The sequence below is a fragment of the Symphalangus syndactylus genome, chromosome 1, assembly GCF_028878055.3.
Source record: "Symphalangus syndactylus isolate Jambi chromosome 1, NHGRI_mSymSyn1-v2.1_pri, whole genome shotgun sequence".
NCBI lineage: Eukaryota > Metazoa > Chordata > Mammalia > Primates > Hylobatidae > Symphalangus > Symphalangus syndactylus.
The window spans coordinates 145,927,401-145,947,623 of NC_072423.2; the positions used below are offsets into that span (position 1 = coordinate 145,927,401).

Sequence of the window (20,223 nt, forward strand, 5' to 3'; positions counted from 1 at the left end):
TTCTATTTTAATTGTGAGTTTGACATAGGATACATTGATTGTATTTGTGATAGGGTCTAAGTCATCAGGCTGCTTGGAATTACCCCTGTTTTTCACAGGGATGGTTAACTAGTGCAGAAATTTCTAGCCATGAGATCAAAGCCATGAGAGATTTGTTAATAAAAGGTAGAGAATAATATAATCTTTGGCTCTGGTTCATTGGTCCTCAGCATGCTGCCTCTCTAACTTCATGCCCTGATGGCTCAGACTCAGCTACACTTTGAACCTACATACAAACATCTGTTTCCCAAGGCTTTCTCACAGGGCAGAACAAAGGGTTTTTCAGGCAACATACATACTGTACTTGAAAAACCATCTCTCTTGCCTTTTGCATCTTCTTATACCCCAATAAAGAAATCTTTCTCTCTCTCGGTCCAGAAGTCTTCCCTTAATTTTCATCATAGGATTATGGCACTTCTTTCAGGAGGAAATGTCACTTTGTTGCATATCCATCTGTCTCTATCAGTATGAAACAGTTTGCCAGAGCATTCTTAAGGGGAAAAAAGAATCACACAAGTGTGGAGGTTGGCAACACAACCAATTTGTACTTTCCAACTTCAGCTGGGCCCTGAATAGTGCTTTGTAATTTTTTCCTCTGTTTCCTTTTAACATTTCTCATTACAAATGGAAAACTTGACTACTTCATTTAATCTCCCATCCCCCTGCTTGCAAGACATGACCTTTCATTGTAATCACTTTTCCTTTGCCTACCTATGCAAAGCTTACTCATCCGTAAAGAGATGTCAGTCTTTATCTTGTTACTAGGATTCTTCCTGACCTTCATAAGCAGAGTTGAGTACTTCCATCCCTATGCAAATAGCACGTTATAAAGACCTTTGCTATATACAATGCCATCAATGATGCAATTATTTTGTACATGTCTGCCCATTCCCTAATGCTAGCAATTATGGAGGGCACTAACGATTTTTTTTTTTTTTTTTTTTTTTTTTTTTGGGACAGAGTCTTGCTCTGTCACCCAGGCTGGAGTGTAGTGGCGCCATCTCGGCTCACTGCAACCTCTGCCTCCTGGGTTCAAGCGATTCTTCTCCCTCAGCCTCCCAAGTAGCTGGGACTACAGGCACATGCCACCCCGCCTGGCTAATTTTTTGTATTTTTAGTAGAGATGGGTTTCACAATGTTAGCCAGGATGGTCTCAATCTCCTGATGTTGTGATCCGCCCACCTCAGCCTCCCAGAGTGCTGGGATTACAGGTGTGAGACACCACACCCAGCCACTAATGATTTTTTATTCAACTTTCCATCCGTAAGGCTCATCATGGTAGTTCTGGGTCTGCTGCAGTAGGCAGATGTCATTTTTGTTTGCCTAGAAATGTTTATCTCAGAAACCACATCTATCCCATTTGCTATTAGTTTTGTGAGTTATTAATCAGTGTGTCCTATTTTTTCCTCCCTCCCTCTAGACATAGTCCAGATTTTGTTAGTCATGTCCTATTTTGAGATGGATAAATACTGGGAGGGGAATAAAAACCCTCCAGATTGTTCCAGAGTTGCTCAGGGGCAGTGATGCACTTCTGAGTCAGCCAGTGACAACCTTCTCTGATTGTATAAGACATGAATGCCACTTTGGGAGGCCAAGGTGGGCAGATCACAAGGTCAAGAGACAGACACTATCCTGGCCAACATAGTGAAACCCCCTCTGTACTAAAAATACAAAAATTTGGTGAGTGTGGTGGCACGTGCCTATACTTCCAGCTACTTGGGAGGCTGAGGCAGGAGAATCGCTTGAACCCAGGAGGTGGAGGGTGCAGTGAGCCAAGATTGCACCAGTAAACTCCACCCTGGGCATCGAGAGCAAAACTCCTTCTCAAAAAAAAAAAAAAAAGTATGAATGTTGTAAAAGAAAAATGAAGACTTTCCTGGAAACATCTTGGTCAATAAGCTCCACACAACAAGGGTAATCCCGCCTTCCCTCAATAGAGAAACCAACTGAGCCTTCTAGTCCTTCCTGTCCTCCACACAGCGAGACGGGTTTATGGAGCTCATGACAATTTCCATTTACCTCAGACTTTCTTCATCAAAATGAGGGTAAAGGTAAACCTCTGACTTGTCTTTCACTTGGAGTAAGCCCAATCTCCCCGTTTTAGGAGGATCGAGAGTGAACCAGTGGAAGGATGTGCACTTCTAGGAATGTGAGTAGATATTTCAAACCTAACCATCTGCTAAGGACAACTAGGAAAATTGAGTAAGAATTAAATCAAACTGGCAGCTAACAAGAAATTGGAAAATTATTGGGCCAAATCCAGAAGTCGGAAACAGAAAGAATAAAATTTTGAATTTAAAGATGCTGTTCCCCTAGGTCCATTTCCTGATTCCCAAAGAGGCTGAATTTATGAAAGACTTATGAAACCCACTAGGTAGAAAAATCTAGAAGACAGTAACATAAAAGTAAGGTTGACCTTGACATTCATAAGGAGGGTACATAGTCCAACTCACTTTAAATTGATCAAACCAAATCCTACAAAGACACTTCAAAAAAGGACACAGAGCAACAGCTCTCATGATCATAGATGTAGAAATATTAGCAAACCACATCCCACATATGGATCTATGTGTGTCTGTACCACGTATGTACTGAACCTGTGCTTGTGTATGTGCAAATGAACAGACGGATTCTAAAATGTAGTGAAAATGCAAAGGTCCAACATTATAATACTCATAGGTGGGAACTGAACAATGAGAACACATGGACACAGGAAGGGGAACATCACATTCCGGGGACTGTTGTGGGGTGGGGGGAGCGGGGAGGGATAGCATTAGGAGATATACCTAATGCTAAATGACGAGTTAATGGGTACAGCACACCAACATGGCACATGTATACATATGTAACAAGCCTGCACATTGTGCACATGTACCCTAAAACTTAAAGTATAATAGTAATAAAATAAAAAGAAGCTAACAAACACTTTTTTCTTAAAAACTTTTAACATTTCCACCTCATTTTTTGATAGAAATTTCTATATATTTACTAAATCAACAAATAAAAATTGTATAATTTATCATTTACAACACGAAGTTTTGAAATACAAATACATTGTGGCATGGGTAAATTAAGTGAATTAATACTGGGTGGACGCAGTGGCTCATGTCTGTAATCCCAGCACTTTGGGAGGCTGAGGTGGGTGGATCACTAGAGCCCAGGAGTTTCTGACCAGCCTGTCCAACATGGCAAAACCCTATCTCTACAAAAAATACAAAAATTAGCTGGGTTTAGTGGTGGGTGCCTGTAGTCTTAATTACTTGGGAGGCTGAGGTGGGAGGCCTGGGGGCATCGAGGCTGCAGTGAGCTGTGATCATACCACTGCATCCCAGCCTGGGTGACAGAGTGAGCCCGTCACAAAATCAACCAACCAACCAACCAATCAACCAATAAACCAAAAACCAGATGCATTACTGTACATTTTTTGTTGTTTTTGTGGTGAAGGCAATTAAAATCTACTGTCTTAGCAAATTTTATGAATACAACACATTGTTATTAACTATAGTCACCATATTGTACACTAGAGCTCTTGAACTTACATCATCTGACTAATATTTTGCATCCTTTGACCATCTCCTCCACTACTCTGCCACCTACTCCGGCAGTCCCCATTCTTGAAGAACAAGGAGTAATCTCTCTAGTAGATAAGAAGACGTGTTATAAAGTCTTTTAGACTTTATAACATTAGATAGAAATGGACACCATGTGGTATTGGGTTAAACAATGGAATGGAACATAATAGAACAGAATAGGGTAAAACAGAATAAACCAATAGAAGTGTTGAGGAATTTGTTTAGTTACTACTTCATATCATAAACTCACACAAGAATAGTAACATGAGATTAATTTAGTCAGTACATAAAAAACCATACTGTCTGTAAACTTTTCATTGATTATAATTTGAATTTATTTAGCAAAATTTAGAAAAGAGGTATTTTGGGCAGAGTGGGGGTATAAGACCATGAGAAACATGGATAAAGAAAAGAATCTAGAGACAGTTAAAGTGCAATGTACTTTGGAACACAAGACAAGAACGGAACAATAAGTATAATTGGTACATTACGATGCTCCCAGAGAAGACAGTGGCTCCTAGAGAAGACAGTAGTCGCAGTGATTTTTTAAAAGAAAACAATTGAATTCAAGATGCATTCAACAAGTAATTATTACATTTCATTTTAAGAAAACATAAAATCAGACTAGTTTAAATTGAATTTTTTTATGACATGACTAGGCACGTGTCATCCTATACCATATATGCCACATTATGTCTATGATCCAGGGTCTCAGATGATGCGGAGACCTCATTTTCTTTCTCTGTCTTTCAGCTGTTTCATTCCTGCATGAATAGGCCCCTTTAACATTCAGTATCTGTTATATATTTTTTTCCCCACTGTCCCATTAGTGCACAACACACAAAAATTCCCTTCTGTTTGGGGCTTTCATTCTAGCTGGGAAATAGAGACAATAACAAATAACTATAACAAATAAATAAATTTTACAGTGTTTTAGATGGCAGTAAGTGATAAAAAGGTTGAATGGGGCAAAGAGGACTAGACTGGAAGTACAGGTTACTGTCTTTAATAAGATGGTGTTGCCTTTTTGAACAAAGACTTGATGAGTGAAGGGGTTGGCAAATGAAGGTGTCTGAAGGAGTGTTGCAGCAAGATAGAGTTACTACTATAAGGGATCAAAGGTAGTTAGTGTCTCCTGTGTTCTTGGCAAAATAAATTCAGAGTAGTAGAAATTCAATTAGAAAGGTAATAGAGTCAGATGTGGTAGGGCCTGGTAGGCCATTGTGAGGAGTTTGGCTTTTACTTTGAATGAGGGGGATGTTGGAGGGGCAGAGGAGTTACAAGATCTAACTTTTGCTCAGAAAGGATTACTCTAGCTGCTGATGAAAATAGGCTATAGAGGCGTCAATGTTAGAAGCTAAAAGAACAATCTGAAGGTTACTGGGGTTAATCCAGCTAACGATGATGGTGACTTCAACCATAAGAGAGGTAATGCAATTGGTGACAAGAGGGATGCACACGCGATTCAAAGGCCATTGGTATTTTATGACTGACTGTATAGGAAATACATAAAAAGAATTGAGAATGACTCCAAGAATTTTGACTTGAGTAACTGGAAGCCCAGAGTTGCCATCAACTGAGATAAGGAAGAATATAAATGGAATACTCTGAGGAAGAACTGCAGAATCAGTAGCTCAGTTTTGGATATATTAACTTGGACATGACTATGTTACATTCTAGCATAGGTACTGAGTTGGATATGTAAGTGCAGAGTTCAAGACAGAAGTCTTGGGAAGAGATAAAAAATTAGTATCACTTGCATATAAAGGGTGTTAAATCAAAGAGACTAGATTAAATCACCAAGGAATTGTGTGTTGTAAAAGAGTAGAAGATTAAAGACTGAGACAGGTCACTTTAAAGTATCAGTCTAGGGAGAAGCGAATCGACATAAAAGACTGAGAACAAGTGACCTATGAGCTAAGACAAAGGAGCGTGGGGTGAGGCCAAGTGAAGAAAGTGCATCACTGAAGAGACAGTGAACACCATTGTGAAAATGTGCCGTTACAAGCTGCTGCTGGTGACCTCCAGAGAGGTGCTTTGTAGGAGTGGGAAAGAGAATCATGATTAGAGATGGTTTAGAGAAAACGGACGAATTCAGGTAAAGAGGAAAATTACAATCTTTAGAGGAATTTTGCAGAAAACGGAGGCAGACAAAAATGGTACTGTTAGGGGAAATGATTTCACAAGTTTTGTTTGACACAGAAGCAGATTCCACACAACTTTTTTTTTTTTTCTTCATGAGACGGAGTCTCGCCCTGTCACCCAGGCTGGAGTGCAGTGGCGTGATCTCGGCTCACTATAACCTCCACTTCCCAGGTTGAAGTTATTTTCCTGCCTCAGCCTCCAAGTAGCTGAGACCTCAGGTGCCTGCCATTACGCCCGGCTATTTTTTTTTGTATTTTTAGTAGAGACGGGGTTTCCCCATGTTGACCAGGCTGGTCTCCAGCTTCTGACCTCAAGTTATCTGCCTGCCTTGGCCTCCCAAAGTGCTGGGATTACAGGCATGAGCCATCGTACCTGGCCGCATAGAACTCTTATTTAACGTGACCTTTATAAAAGCCAATGTTATGTCACCAAAACATAACTCTCTGAAGGTGAATTCTCAAAGGCCACCACAATACTCCATAAAGTGTGTATGTATAAGCTTTGTTAAAATGTTTTTTGCATCATTACATCAAAAATAATATATTTATTTCGTGCTATCCACAGATACATATAATGGGATCAAAAACTCATTCAATGAATGAATTCATCGAAATATATTGTCCTTTATTCACTGATTTCAATTAAATATGTGGAATGCTTTGGGAAATCTAAGAATATAGATTTATAAAAGACAACACAAATACTCAGAAAAATACAGATGTTCTCAATATGTTTATAACGCATTGTATGAAGTAATCTTTTCCCCCACTGTTCTTACCATACAATGGGCTGAGAAATATCTAATATTAAACACCTACCCTTATTTTACAAATTAGGAAATTGAGACTTACTTTATGCAAAAGACAAGCTGTATAAAGTCATAGAGATACTCTGTCTTCTTTCTAAAACTCTCAGTTAAATTTTAAATGTAAGGGATGAACACCTTTGACATTTATATTTACATTATTTAATTGAATTCACTGCTTGCTTTGTTTTTTTCACACATGTATAACCAGAGACTGAAAACTTTTTAAAAGGAGGAATTTTATTGCTGTTTTTCATAAACTTGCCACATCAAATTTGGCACATGTGTTCCACAAATGTTTGCTAGATTTATGAATAAACATTCTAAAATATTATGATTGCTAGCTCCTCAAAGAAGCAAAGACTAAAAACCAGAAGATAACTGACTTCAGCGGTAAGATATACTGAACTCAAATGTCTCTCTAGACATTGATTGCATGAAAAGTTACGCAACAGCTAAGGTACTGCAATAGCTCATTCTTTCCTGTCACCTGTTTTTCTCTCTAATTAAAACACTGTGACACTTGACAATTGGTGAAAGTATTTTTAATCTCTATTCTTGCCAAATCTTTTATCATGGAACAGAAAACTTTTTTCTCCCTTCTCACAGTTACATTCAGTTCGTTTATTCACAGAGATGAGACAAAATGGACTTCTTTACACAGCAAAGTCAAAGAGGTTATTTGGAGAAACGGAAATGTATCATTGTAATATGGTGCCCACAAGAATTTAGCTGCAAGATACTTTTAACCTTTAATTCTTTTTTTTCTTTTTTCCTTAAGAGAGAGGGTCTTGTGCTATTGCTGAGGCTGGAGTGCAGTGTTTGATCATGACTCACTGCAGCCTCAACCTCCAGGGTTCAAGTGATCCTGCTATCTCAGCTTCTGAAGTAGCTAGGACTACAGGCATGTGCCACTATGCACAGCTAAGTTTTAAATTTTTTGTAAAGATGAGGTGTGGCTATGTTGCCCAGGCTGGTCTTGAACTCCTGACTTCAAGAAATCCTCCTGCCTTGGCCTCCCAAAATGCTGAGGTTACAGGCATGAGCCACTGTGCCTGGCCTAATCTTTAATTCTTAATTTTAACTCTTAGGTATTGACAAAAACAGCACTGGGCTCTTCGTCTTAACCTTGTTGACTTCTATTTCATCTCACCCATTACTCTCCTCCTATTTCATATTCTTCCTCCTTGTCTTTTGCTGCTGATTTTATAACTTTTGTTTTCTGATATAAAATCTTTCAACTTCTTAATTTTTTCACTCTCTAGCTATTAATAGTTTTTCTTGACAGCCTTGTGGGATTAATGACAGTTTTGTAAAATAAACGTTTCACACGTAGCAGTAGTTTGAGAAATACTGCTTGAAGTAAATACTTGTAAAGACCTAAAATTTTCAGAGTTTCTGGCAGATAAAAAATGATTTTGTTTGAAAAAAAAATGCGTAATCTATGTTGGGAAAATACATATTTTAAAAAGGACCTTTTGTTTACATTACTCATTGTATGCAGTTACAAATACCACCTATCTTTATAACAGGGCAGATAAACTGTGCATTTTACTAACAGGCTACTATAGGAGCTGACCAACCCACAAAAGCCCTGAACACATTTAATGATGAGTTACATAGTAGGTGCTCAACGACTGTTGTTGATGAGCTGATTTATTGTGCTTGTTACTAATTCTTGGTTTCCTTGACATAAAACAGTACAGTTTTCTCCCTTTTTTATTGAGTATGAAATTCTCATAACTGTCTATCTAATGGAACGGATACCTGGGAAGCTTTTGTTTTCAAGTGTTATAAAGTGTCAGAGTTTCCCAGGCATGTAGAGTTTTAAGAATTATTTCTGTAATGTTGCAAAGAACTTTCCTACAGCTCATTAATATCAGCAGGCTCCTGTACCTTCCTTCCTTTCCTTGACTTAATTAAGATAGCTCCATACTGAGAGTGAAAGAGAAAGGCCACAGTCTTGTTTAACAGCACAACAGCTTAACCATAAGCCAACACCAATCAGGAGCATTAACTGTAAGTGATTACAGCTGACTAGCCACAGAATATTTTACCAGCTGTGCATACTATCGCTTTGAAGACCTGAAGCACAGCCCTCCAATGATGAGTGCTCAGCATCTTCACATGTGAATATGCAGCAATATTTCCTCTCTAGTATACATTTACCCTAACTCCTTCTTTACAATGTTCCCTAGAGTAAGCGTTTAAATTGCAAATGAAATTAAAAGCCTTCAGTGACTTGCCGTCGTATGACCTCTTAGCTAGACATCTGTGGTTTCACGGGTCAAGATCCAAGTCTATGTTCCAGCCTCCTCTCTTGACACCTGACCTCACTTAGTCCATGAATCATCAGACTGAGCTACTCACTGTGACTTTGCAGAGTTTATCTTTGCCTAGATATTCTTTGTATCAGTCTGTTCTTGTGCTTTTATAAAGAAATACCTGAGACTGTGTAATTTATAAAGAAAAGAGGTTTAATTGACTCACATTTCTGCAGCCTATGCAGGAAGCATCGCTGAGGAGGCCTCAGGAAACTTACGATCCTGGATGAAGCTGAAGAGGAAGTAGGCCGATCCTCACACAGCCAGAGCAGGAGGAAGATAGTGAAGAGGGAGGCGCTAGACACTTTTAAACAACCAGATCTCGCGAGAACTCACTCACTATCCTGACAACAGCAAGGGGAAATCTGCCCTCGTGACCAATTCACCTCCCACCAGGCCTTTTTTCTAAACTGGAAATTACAATTCTACATGAGATTTTGGTGGGGACACACTTTCAAACCATATCAATCTTCCTCTCCTTTTCTACTTGGCTAATTTTTGCTTATTTTCAGCTTACATCTTGAAGCCCTCATGAAATCTTTCCCTTTTTTCCATGCAGTGAATTATTTCCTCTTACCATATATATGCCCCGATAACACCATAACTGTCATAATCAGTTATTTGCCTGTTTCTTCCACCTCAGGGGTGGAAATTAGAGTTTGTACCTTGTCCAGCCCCAAACATTTTGCCTTGTACATTTTGGATGTTCCATCAATACTTAATGAATGTGTGGCTCTTGCCAGTGTTTTCATTTTGGTATTTTTCATAAAATACTACTCTCATATCTGAAATAAATTTTTTCTTTAAATATTTTATTGACCAAAATAGCACATTATTTAAGGCACCCTTCTTGTCTTACATAAGAACTTGTAATTGACATGTGAGCATAGAATGAACACAGAATTAAAAAAAAATAATGAACAATAATTAATCTGTGACATGACTGTGGAAGATATTATACATCCCATATGAAAGTTTACTTTGTAAAACATATAAGAGGCTTCAGTTCCCCAGAGAGGCAATACAATATCCTTTTCTGGTAGTTAGGAACGTTGAAAGTCACAAAAGTCTTATATGCCTAATGAAATCTTTCTTAATGAAGTTTAATTCTGCTTCTTGGTTCACTCCTCAGGGGTAATTGATAGTGGCTGAGTCTCATCAATCAATTAAAAAATTAGCAAGTACTGTTTATTAAGTTCTTACTACATGGTTAGCACTGTAATTACAAAATTGGGAAATATAAGAAGTGTAACACATCATGATTTTCTTTTGCAGTTTCCATTTACTTATGAGATGCTTCATGAAAAAATCATTCGTTCATTAATTTAAAAATATTTATTGAGAATCTGATTTGTTTTAGGGACTGGGAAATGGGCTTGAGTTACAGGAAGAAGACTGGTCTCCATAAGAAATGCAGAAATACAATCTATCCCTTCACAAAATGTACTCTTTCTGTTATGAACACTTGTGTCAAACTGTCCTGAGTTTTGTTTGAAGCTCAGATGTTGGCCGTATTCTGTTGGTGCAGTAGAAATATGGGTGATAGAATGGCATTGGTTGTTGTATGATTGGTTTTTGTATGATTCTGTTACCATAATACTAGTACATACCAAATACCCTAAAAACTTAGCAGACATGAGAAATTTGGTCTACTAATAGAATCAACATGCCACACTAGAGTCACTAATCACTGAGAGTTAGTTTCCAAGCCACAGTGACTAGCACCTTTATGTTAAAGATTTTTTTCAGTTACTACCACTTTAAATACAGAAGGTAAGGGAGATTGGACTGATTCTGATTAAGCAGATGATGATCTAATGGACATGACCAGAGGCCCACTAATCACACATGAGCATCCCTGTAACAAGTAAGTCTTTCTGGGCAAAGATGAGGGTCACAGGGGTATGAAGAATCTCCCCACCCCTTGCCATATCACGGATCTTTCCCTGAAGCTCATGTGTGAACTATAGGTATACAGACATTTATCTGCGCCAGCTGCCACCTTTTTCAGGTTCTTTTTGGAAGGGTAATTTACCATTATCATGCTTAATTGAGAGGACATCATGCCCAGGAGTTCTGAGTTATTGCATTTTTCAAGTTACACACTATTGTGAGTTGAATTGTGTCCCTCCAAAAGATATGTGGAAGTACTAACCCTCAGTACTTCAGCATGTGATCTTATTTGAAAATGGGTTGCAAATGAAATTGGTTATGATGGAGTCATAACGGAGTAGGGAGTAACTCAACATGACTGGCGTCCTTATAAGAGGAGAGAAACACGTGGAGAGAAGAATGTGAAGGAGCAGAAAAATGCAGGGGAAGATGACCATCAAATGACAGAGGCTAAGATAGGAGTGATGCATCTACAAGCCAAGGAATGCTGAAGATTGCTGATAAATGCCAGCAGTTGGGAGAGACGCATGGAATAGATTCTCCCTTAGAACCCTAAAAAACAAAACAAAACAAAACAAAACAAAACAAACCCTGCCAACACGTTGACTTCAGATTTCTAGACTCTGGAACTGTGAGACGATGAGTTTCTCTTGTCTTCAGGTACCAGTTTGTGGTACTTTGTTATAGCAGCCTTAGGAAACTGACAGAGATTTTTGTTCCAAGAAGAGGATTGTTGCTGTAACACGTATCTAAAACTGTACAAGTGGCTTTGAACTTGGGCAATGGATATAGGCTGAATTTTGAGGTGCATGATAGAAAAGCCTAGATTGCCTTGAAGAGACTCTTGGCAGAAAAATGAACATTAAAGGCAATTCTGGGGCTCAGAAAGAAGTGAGGAGGACTGCAGAGAAAGCTCCTATAATTTTGCAGAATACACAAACAGAATGTTACTAAAAATCGGACGGGTAAAGCTGCCTCTGGTGAGGTTTCAAGAAGATCTGAGGAGCATGTTGTTGTAAAATGGAGGAAACACAGCCCTTGCTATTAAGTGGCAGAGAACTTGGCTGAATTGTGTTCTGCTGTTCAGCAGTGAGAAGTAGAATGTGCAAGTAATGAACTTGGATATTTAGTTGGGGAGATTTCCAAGAAAAATATGGAAGGTGCAGCCTGGTTTCTCTTTGGTGCTTATTATAAACTACTAGAAGAAACAGATACATTGCAGAATTAAGTGGTAAGCAAAAAAGAGCCAGAACTTGATATTTTGGAAAAAACTGTAGCATAGCCAGGTAGCATATTCTATTAATGGTCAAGGGTGTGCCTAGACAAGTTTGCTAAAGAGATTAGGTGTGTGACTCTTGTATCCAATCAACCATCTCAGCAGATGCTAGGAACAGGTATGCTGTTATCCAGGAAATATCTGTGGAGAGCCCTTGTATCTAATGGTGTGGATCTCTTATAAGGCCAACATCTACCGAAGAACAACCAATAAGGTCAAAGACCAAATTTTTGAGACTTTTATACTGGCAGAAACACAGCCAGCCTGGACTGAAAGGGACAGAGATGGAATAAAATGAAGGAAGAATGATTCAGGGGGCAGAGCTATGAATGCAGAGTCCAGAAAGGTTACATAAACAGGGGACAGGGCTCCTCCCTCCTTAGTTCCAGAAAATCTGGCTGCCACCCAGACCTGAGGGGATGGGGCTGCCCTAGTGGTCCCAGAAGACAGAACATCAAGACTCAGTAAATTATTCTTAGGCCTTGGAACCCAATGGAATTTGTCCTGCTGAGTTGCAAACTTGTCTTAGACTGGTGACTCCTTTATTCCTTCCAATTTCTACCTTTTGGAATGGGAATATCTATTGTATGCCTGTTCCACCATTGCATTTTGGAAGCACATAACTTGTTTGGTTTCACAGGTCCACAGAAGGAGAGAGGAATTTTGCCGCAAGATGGAGCCTACCTAGAATCTGACTTGTACGTGGGTAGGAGTTGGATGCTTTAGATCATGAGAGCTAGTACTTTTTTAGTTGGCTATATTTAGATGAGATTTTGGACTTAGAATTGATGCTGGAATAGGTTAAGGCTTTTGAAGATGTTGGGATGGAAGTCAATGTATTTTGCTTCCAAGAAGGAAATGAATTTGGGGTGCAGGGACAGAGGGCAGATGGTTATGGGTCTTGCATGCCTCAAAAGATATACTGAAGTACCAGCCCTCAGTAGTCCAGAATGTGGCCTTATTTGAAAATAGGGTCATTACAGATGCTGTTAATTAAGAAGAGGTAATACTGAAGTATGGTGGAAACTTAATTCAATATGACTGGGGCTATAGACTGAATGTTTGTGGTCCTCCACTCACATGTGAAAATCCTAACCTCCAATGTAATGATATTAGGAGGTGGGGCCTTTGGGGGGTGATTTGGTCATAAGGGTAGAGTCCTCATGAATGGGATTAGTGCCCTTATAAGAGGAGACATGGGAGAATATATTCTCTCTCGCTCGTTGGCTCACTCCATTATGTTGGGATACAAAAAGAGAGCCCTGTAAACCAGAACCATTAAGAGAGACTTCACCAAGAACCCAACAATATTGGCATCCTGATCTCAGACTTTCCAACTCCATAACTACGAGAAATAAATATTTGTTGTTTAAGCCACGCAGTCACTGGTATTTTTGTTACAGCAGCCTGAACTAAGGTAAATGATGTCCTTATAAGAAGAGAGAGACACAGGAGAATGCGATGTGAAGACATAGAGAAACACAGGGAGAAGAAGACCATGAGATGGCAGAGGCAGAGATTGGACTGTTTCGTCTACAAGCCAGGGAAAGCCGAAGATTGCTGCCAAAATCCTACTAGGAAAGAGGCATGGAACAGATTCTCCCTTAGATTCCTCAGAAGGAATCAGCCCTGTGGACACTTTGATTTCAGATTTCTACCCTCCAGAACTCTGACAGAATAAACTTCTGTTGTTTTAAGCCATCCGGTTTGTGGAAGTGGATTTGGAATTGAGTAATGGGTGGGACTAACCCCAGGAGAGCTGTCCCGGGCATGGTAGCAATGTCTGAAGCCCGCCAGAACTACAGCCACCATTTGATCTTTTTTTCTCTGTGACCACCTCTCTAGGTATGGCATAGCTTTTACACAATTCTCAAAACCCATGTCTTATTTAGACCATTCTCCCAGGACTACTGGAGTTTTTATTCACTGTGCACCTGTGCTTCTAAGGGGTGCCAACATCAGTGATTCCAGAATGACTGGCTCACAGTATTTTTACTGTGACTGTTTTTGGCTACTTCATTGGCTTAAAAACATCACACATTTCACGTCTATGCACCTTCTGGTGTGGCCACTTACTAACTATCCATCCAATTAATTTCACCTTTTGAGGCTTTGAGCAACTCGCACCTCCTCTGACATTTGGGCAAGCACTGAAGCCACTATGAATATATATATATCTGCAGCCTCTTGTCTCTTCTAACTCCTTCAACATTTATTACAAGTACCCCCACGAGAGCCTGCTGTCTTAGCTTGTTCTCTAGCTACCAAAGGGGATTAGGATTCTTGCCTACAACCAAAGTTTCACTTTTTTTTAATATCCCCAAGGTGCCTAGTACTTTGTAGGGAACATATTGGTGCTGTTAACTTGCTGATTAACTGATTATTGACCTTTTCATCAGACAAGGGCTTGTCGTAAATCTGTGGAGAATATTCTCTGTAGGTTTGTTTATAGGTGGTGGTGTTGCGGTGGGGAAAGGTACATAAAAGGGAGGGAAAATGCATTACACAGAGCTGGCAACATAGCTGCCTCTATGGTCCAAAGACTATCTGTCCCAGAAGTCTACCAAAGGGCCTAGAATGGTTAGCATTAGTGTCACTTAATGATTAATGAGAGATACGGAATTTTAACTGGTAAATGGGTGACCTAAAAGATTGGGAAACTACCACAGGAGAAATGCTATTATGAGAGTATTCATTCATTGCTTCAGTAGTATACAGCCCAGAAGGAACAGAAGGTGAAGAAGTGAAGTTCCAATCATGAAGAAGTAGTTATCGAGTAAATAAACAAACAAACAAACAAGCAAAAAACTCCCTTTGCTCCAGTAGGTAGTCTTTGAATGACCGAAGGCATTTTGGGGGCCTCGTGAGTGAATGGCGGTTAATCAGCAGGAAGATAGCAAAAGCCAAAAGGTAAAAGGAGAAGCTATAGGGAACATATTGCCCTTTTTTTTTTTTTTTTAAATGGAGTTTTGCTCTTGCGCCTAGGGTGGAATCCAATGGCGCGATCTTGGCTCACTGCAACCTCTGCCCCCTGGGTTCAAGCGATTGTCTTGCTTTAGCCTCCCGAGTAGCTGGGATTACAGGCTGCCACCACCACGCCTGTTTTATTTTGTATTTTTAGTAGAGAGGGAGTTTCACTATGTTGGTCAGGCTGGTCTCGAACTCCTAACCTCAGGTGATCCACCCACCTTGGCCTCCCAAAGTGCTGGGATTACAGGCGTGAGCCACTGTGCCCAGCCCAAAATTTTCCAGTTTCTTAAGGCTGACACATGGTGGGAGAATTGAGGTGTCCACAGTAAGGACCATTTCTTTCCCCTGCTGTGGTTCCCTGTAGTTTCAGGGCACAGACGTCTGGATTCCTGTTTCATCTGTGAAAGCTTTAACATTACAGAAAATTAACCATGAATGCATTTTTTATCTTTTCTTCTTTTTAACCAAGCCCAGGGAGCTTTTCATAGAAGCAATTAAAAGCATCTTCAGCTTTGATTCACTCCTTTGCAGTATTTTGGTTTTAAATCACACTTGAGTCCTCTATAAAAATAGCAAGCAAATTTCACAACCCCAAATATACATTTTAAACTCTAAATGTCCATAAATTATATTTAGGACAAATCAGGATTAGCTGCAGTGTGTAAGCTACAAAAAGGTCCCCATAAATTATGAATATATTTTAATTTGGAATTATTAAATGATTTTTAATCAAATCAAAGTATTTTGTACTAACATGAAACTTCAGTATAAGAGAAGTACTTTTTGATGCCAATAGTTTTCTTCATGTTTAAATAAAAAGGAAAACTAGATTTTTGAAACAGCAGGTAACCCTTGAAGTACTAACATTACTCCCAAAGAAACCATCCAGTCCTGTCAGATTTATAATGCTCAGAAATAATCTCATAAAATTAAGGACCCTAGAATTGAAAGTCTCTGATCTAAACGGATTTTCGTGTTTGTCTGGATCTTTCTGATTTGTGAAGACTGTAGTTTGAAACTGTTAAATTAACTTTAGCCTAAAGATGCCTTGTTAAATATTTTAGGTTTGGCCTAAAGATTTCTGCAAACATAGTGAATTGTGAGTTAACTAGAGGTAGAAGCCCACTGTAACCTACTCTTGTGCCAATCCCAGAGTTTTGGCCAATCACAGGCAGCTAACTGTTCCACCCGAGTTACAATAAAACAAATGGTGTGCTGTAACCAACCCAGCTGCTTCTGTACCTTACTTTCATTTTCTGTATATGACTTTCCTTTTTCTGTCTATAACTATTATGTGACCATGTGGCAGCCCTGGAGTTGCCCTGAACTTATTTTGGTTCTAGGGGCTGGTGTATTTGTGAATTGTTCTTTGATCAATTAAATGCTGTTAAATTTAATTTCTCCTAAATTTTTCATTTAACAAAACTGTTAAACAAGATAGAAAAACCAGGCAGATAACACTTCTCTAAATCTTTGCTACGGCAATGTTAAGTAACTGGCCTTTCCCAGTCAATCATTCATGCTGTTAATGTCCTGTTACCTGGTAAATACCTTAACTATTTTCCTGAATACTACAAGAAACTGGAATACAACACATTACTTTCTGTGATGGTATTCAACCACCAGCCAAGAGATAAAGTGAATTTTATTTGAAGAGCGACTCTGGAAACTTCTCCATTATCTGTCTTAAAATATTGTATTGCACATCACTAAGAAAATGAATATACTTTGTTTTAGAAAATATAAAATATGATATCAATGTTTAATAGACAGAGACACGTTCCTTCATAATTTTAGCCCCTCTGCCCATGTTAAGCTGAGGATGCTAAATAGCTATGCCTTTTCATTCAGAAGTAAGGCAGGCAGCTCACAGAAGAATCCCTCCTGACTATTTTGTAAGCCTAATACAATTCTCTCTGTTTTCTTCACATTTGCTTTTGACACCCCAAGCAGTTTCTTGTCTTGTTTAGGATCCCTGTGGAGTCAATCTAAAGGCAGAATGAGAGGAGAAAGGAGTCCAGTTGTTAAGCAGTGGCCAATAAAGATGACCTACATTCCTGCTCCTGATGGTTAGGCCGTCAACCTGGAGTGGGTCAGGGTAGATCATTGCAAGGAGTGTAAGACGCAGAACTTGTCTACAAGATAGGAATTTTCAAGGGGCTTTGGGAATAGTTTCCCTTGCTGAAAGAAATAAGCCATCTCTGAAGGAAAGAAAAGAGAAAGCTTTCGAAATAAAATATAAACTCCCTCCTGTGCATTTAGACTCTAAAGTCTGCAGGTAAACAAGACAGCGGGGAGCATTTCGACACAGTATGAAGAGAGAAGCAAGGAGCAGAGATTACCACTTGTTACAGCACTTGACCTTAATTAAACCTGTTTTAAATAAAGAAGGTATAATATTATTTTTACATTGCATGCAATATTTACATTAATTATGCCAAATGCTCAAACAGTTTTCTATAACTAACTCATCTGTATTCTTCATAAATTCATGTATTTTGGAATCCAACAGGATAAGTCAGCAAAGGAGTCGAGCCTGGCTTTACTCTGTGCGTGAAACTAAAAAGCCCTGCTGGGGAGAGGTAGTCCTTCCTTTCCACATCAAATTCTCCTTCTGTTTCTTTCTCCCCTGTGGAATCATTAGTGAGCAACACTCCTCCATAGCACACGGGGTAGGGAGTCATCTTCTCTGTTTTCTCAGCTTGTGGCCTGGAATATTATTTTCTGGAGCTGAAACCCTGACGAAGGGCTACTTCCTGTTTTTCGCTGCTTTCCTATATCCATCGAGTTCCAGTGCTTCCAATTATTAGGTTGGTGCAAAAGTAATTGCAGCTTTTCCAATTACTTTTAATGGCAAAACTGCAATATGAGCATAGTAAGATAGCAATGGAAGTCATTCTATAGCACACAAGGATCCCTGCTCCCCACTCCATCCAGGCATCAGCTTCTCTTCCAGGATCTTGTATCTGCTTCTCCTTCTCCCCATGTCTCTTCACACATGCCAATTGCTTGACCTGGAAGACTATTCCCTCTCTTTTTTGCTTCATTACATCAATTCCAACTTCCCATATCTCTATAAAGCTTTCTTTATGGGACACAGCACAATGACAATTACACGTTTGTGAAGATGATTATTTGATTAACTTTGTTTCTCCTATTGGAACATGAGCCTCACAGGGGCAGAGGTATATCTGCTTTGGTTCACCAGTGTATCTCAGGGCCTCGCATTAATCTCAGAGGCCCTGGCATAGAAAAGGTACATAAAAATGTGTGAGATAAATGATTAGATGAACCAGTGGAGCAAGTCAATTAAAAAAATGTTATTTTCATTTTAAGTATTGCTTCCACCTTTTGTCTCAAATTGTTCTTCTGCTCACAATGCCCTCTAGTTTTTCAATCTTTTGATTACCTTCTTGCATCAATTGAGAAAGATCAAGCTCCGCCTTCTGCATGAAGCACTTCCTTCTTCAATATCACATGTCATGGATATACGTGACTTTGCATTTTATGGTAGCTTATTCCACACACCCCCAACACTTTTAAAATTTGCCTTCCCTACAAGATTGTGGGTTTGTGATGACACAGATAATTCCTGTCCCGCTGAGGACAACACTTGACACATAGACAATGCACAAATAAACTTGGTTTCTGGATTTCTTTGAGATTCTCAAGCTATATGAAGTGGTACATTTACAGCTATAACAATTACTGATCCTGTCTGAAAAAATATGGGTTGGGTTGAGTTAGGGAAGGGAGATGAGGGTAATGGCACAGTGAGGATTGCATCTGTGAACCCCCAAAATTTGAGACAGGTCTCAGTTAATTTAGAAAGTTTATTTTGCCAAGGTAAAGGACACACCCATGACACAGCCTCAGGAGGTCCTGACGACATGTGCCCGAGGTGGTTGGGGCACAGCTTGGTTTTATATATTTTAGGGAGACATGAGACATCAATCAATAGCTATAAGAATTAGAACTTAAAGCAGGGAGGGGGCTTCCAGGTCGCAAGTGGTTGAGAGACACATGGTTGCATTCTCTTGACTTTCCGATACACCTTTCCAAAGGAGGCAATGAGAATATGCATCCATCTCAGTGAGCAGAGGGACGACTTTGAATACAATAGGAGATAGATTTGCCCCGAGCAGTTCCCAGCTTGAATTTTCCCTTTAAAAGCTTAGTGATTTGGGGGAACCCCAAATATTTTCCTTTCGCACATCTGTCTAGTTAAGTCCAGCTAGGAAAACAGAAATCACACAAATTATTTTAACAAAGGATTTAATACAGGGAATTGGTTAACCATCTATGAGGAATTGAACAAGGGAAAAGGGAGCAATAAGGTAGCACAGTGTAAAAAGTAAAGTAGAGGTTCCTCTTCAAAGACTTTCCTTCCTGTCTAATTAGGAATAAATAGTAACTTCTCTTAGAAGCAAAATTTATTCAAAGACCTATGCTAACATTCTTAAATATCTGCTAGCTGTAATGAAGAAATCATTATACTTTATGTTCTTAGCTCCCACAATTTAGCCTAAATATTTGCTTATACTGATCCAAGCAAGCATTAGGTCATAGCCTGTTCCTCTTCCTTATTTAAAAGTGTTTTTACCTCTCTCAGCATTCTACAAGTTACTTCCTCCTTCCTTTGTTCTCCTCTACCTTTGCCTCTTTTAAAAAGGTTGAGTTGCTAGCCAATAGGGACAAATAGAAAATGTGAGGTCCCATTCCAGCCAATGGAAACAGGACACAGCAGTAGGGTGGATGCGTCAGGTTATAAATGACCCTGTCTCCTTTGTTGTGGGTACTCTCGTGGCAAAACTGCGGGCGAGTGTACCCCTTTCTGCAGGAAGTAAAAATGGCCTTAGTAAATAAATTAAATTTATGTTCAAGTGCTATTTCTTTATGGCACTGAAAAACCAACATTTCAGGCCGGGCGCGGTGGCTCACGCCTGTAATCCCAGCACTTTGGAAGGCTGAGGTGGGCGGATCACGAGGTCAGGAGATCCAGACCATCCTGGCTAACACGGTGAAACCCTGTCTCTACTAAAAATACAAAAAATTAGCCAGGCGTCGTGGCGGGCGCCTGTAGTCCCCCCCCAAAAAAAAAAAAAAAAAAAGGAAAACAAACATTTCAAACCATAGTAATAGCAAATACAGGAGACAACTGCCATTCTCAGGGTTGGAAACAGAGGGAAGAAGTTGGAG

General features: G+C 39.4%; 1 protein-coding gene across 1 annotated transcript in view; it reads right to left on the reverse strand.

Annotated features, from left to right (window-relative positions):
- TUSC3 (tumor suppressor candidate 3) overlaps positions 1–9,074 on the reverse strand; it is a 340,062-nt gene extending 330,988 nt beyond the window's left edge. The window contains exon 1 of the mRNA XM_055287491.2: positions 9,052–9,074. The gene's annotated coding sequence lies outside the window, so the exon portion shown is untranslated. The remainder of the gene's footprint in view (positions 1–9,051) is intronic.
- Positions 9,075–20,223: the final 11,149 nt, after the last annotated feature.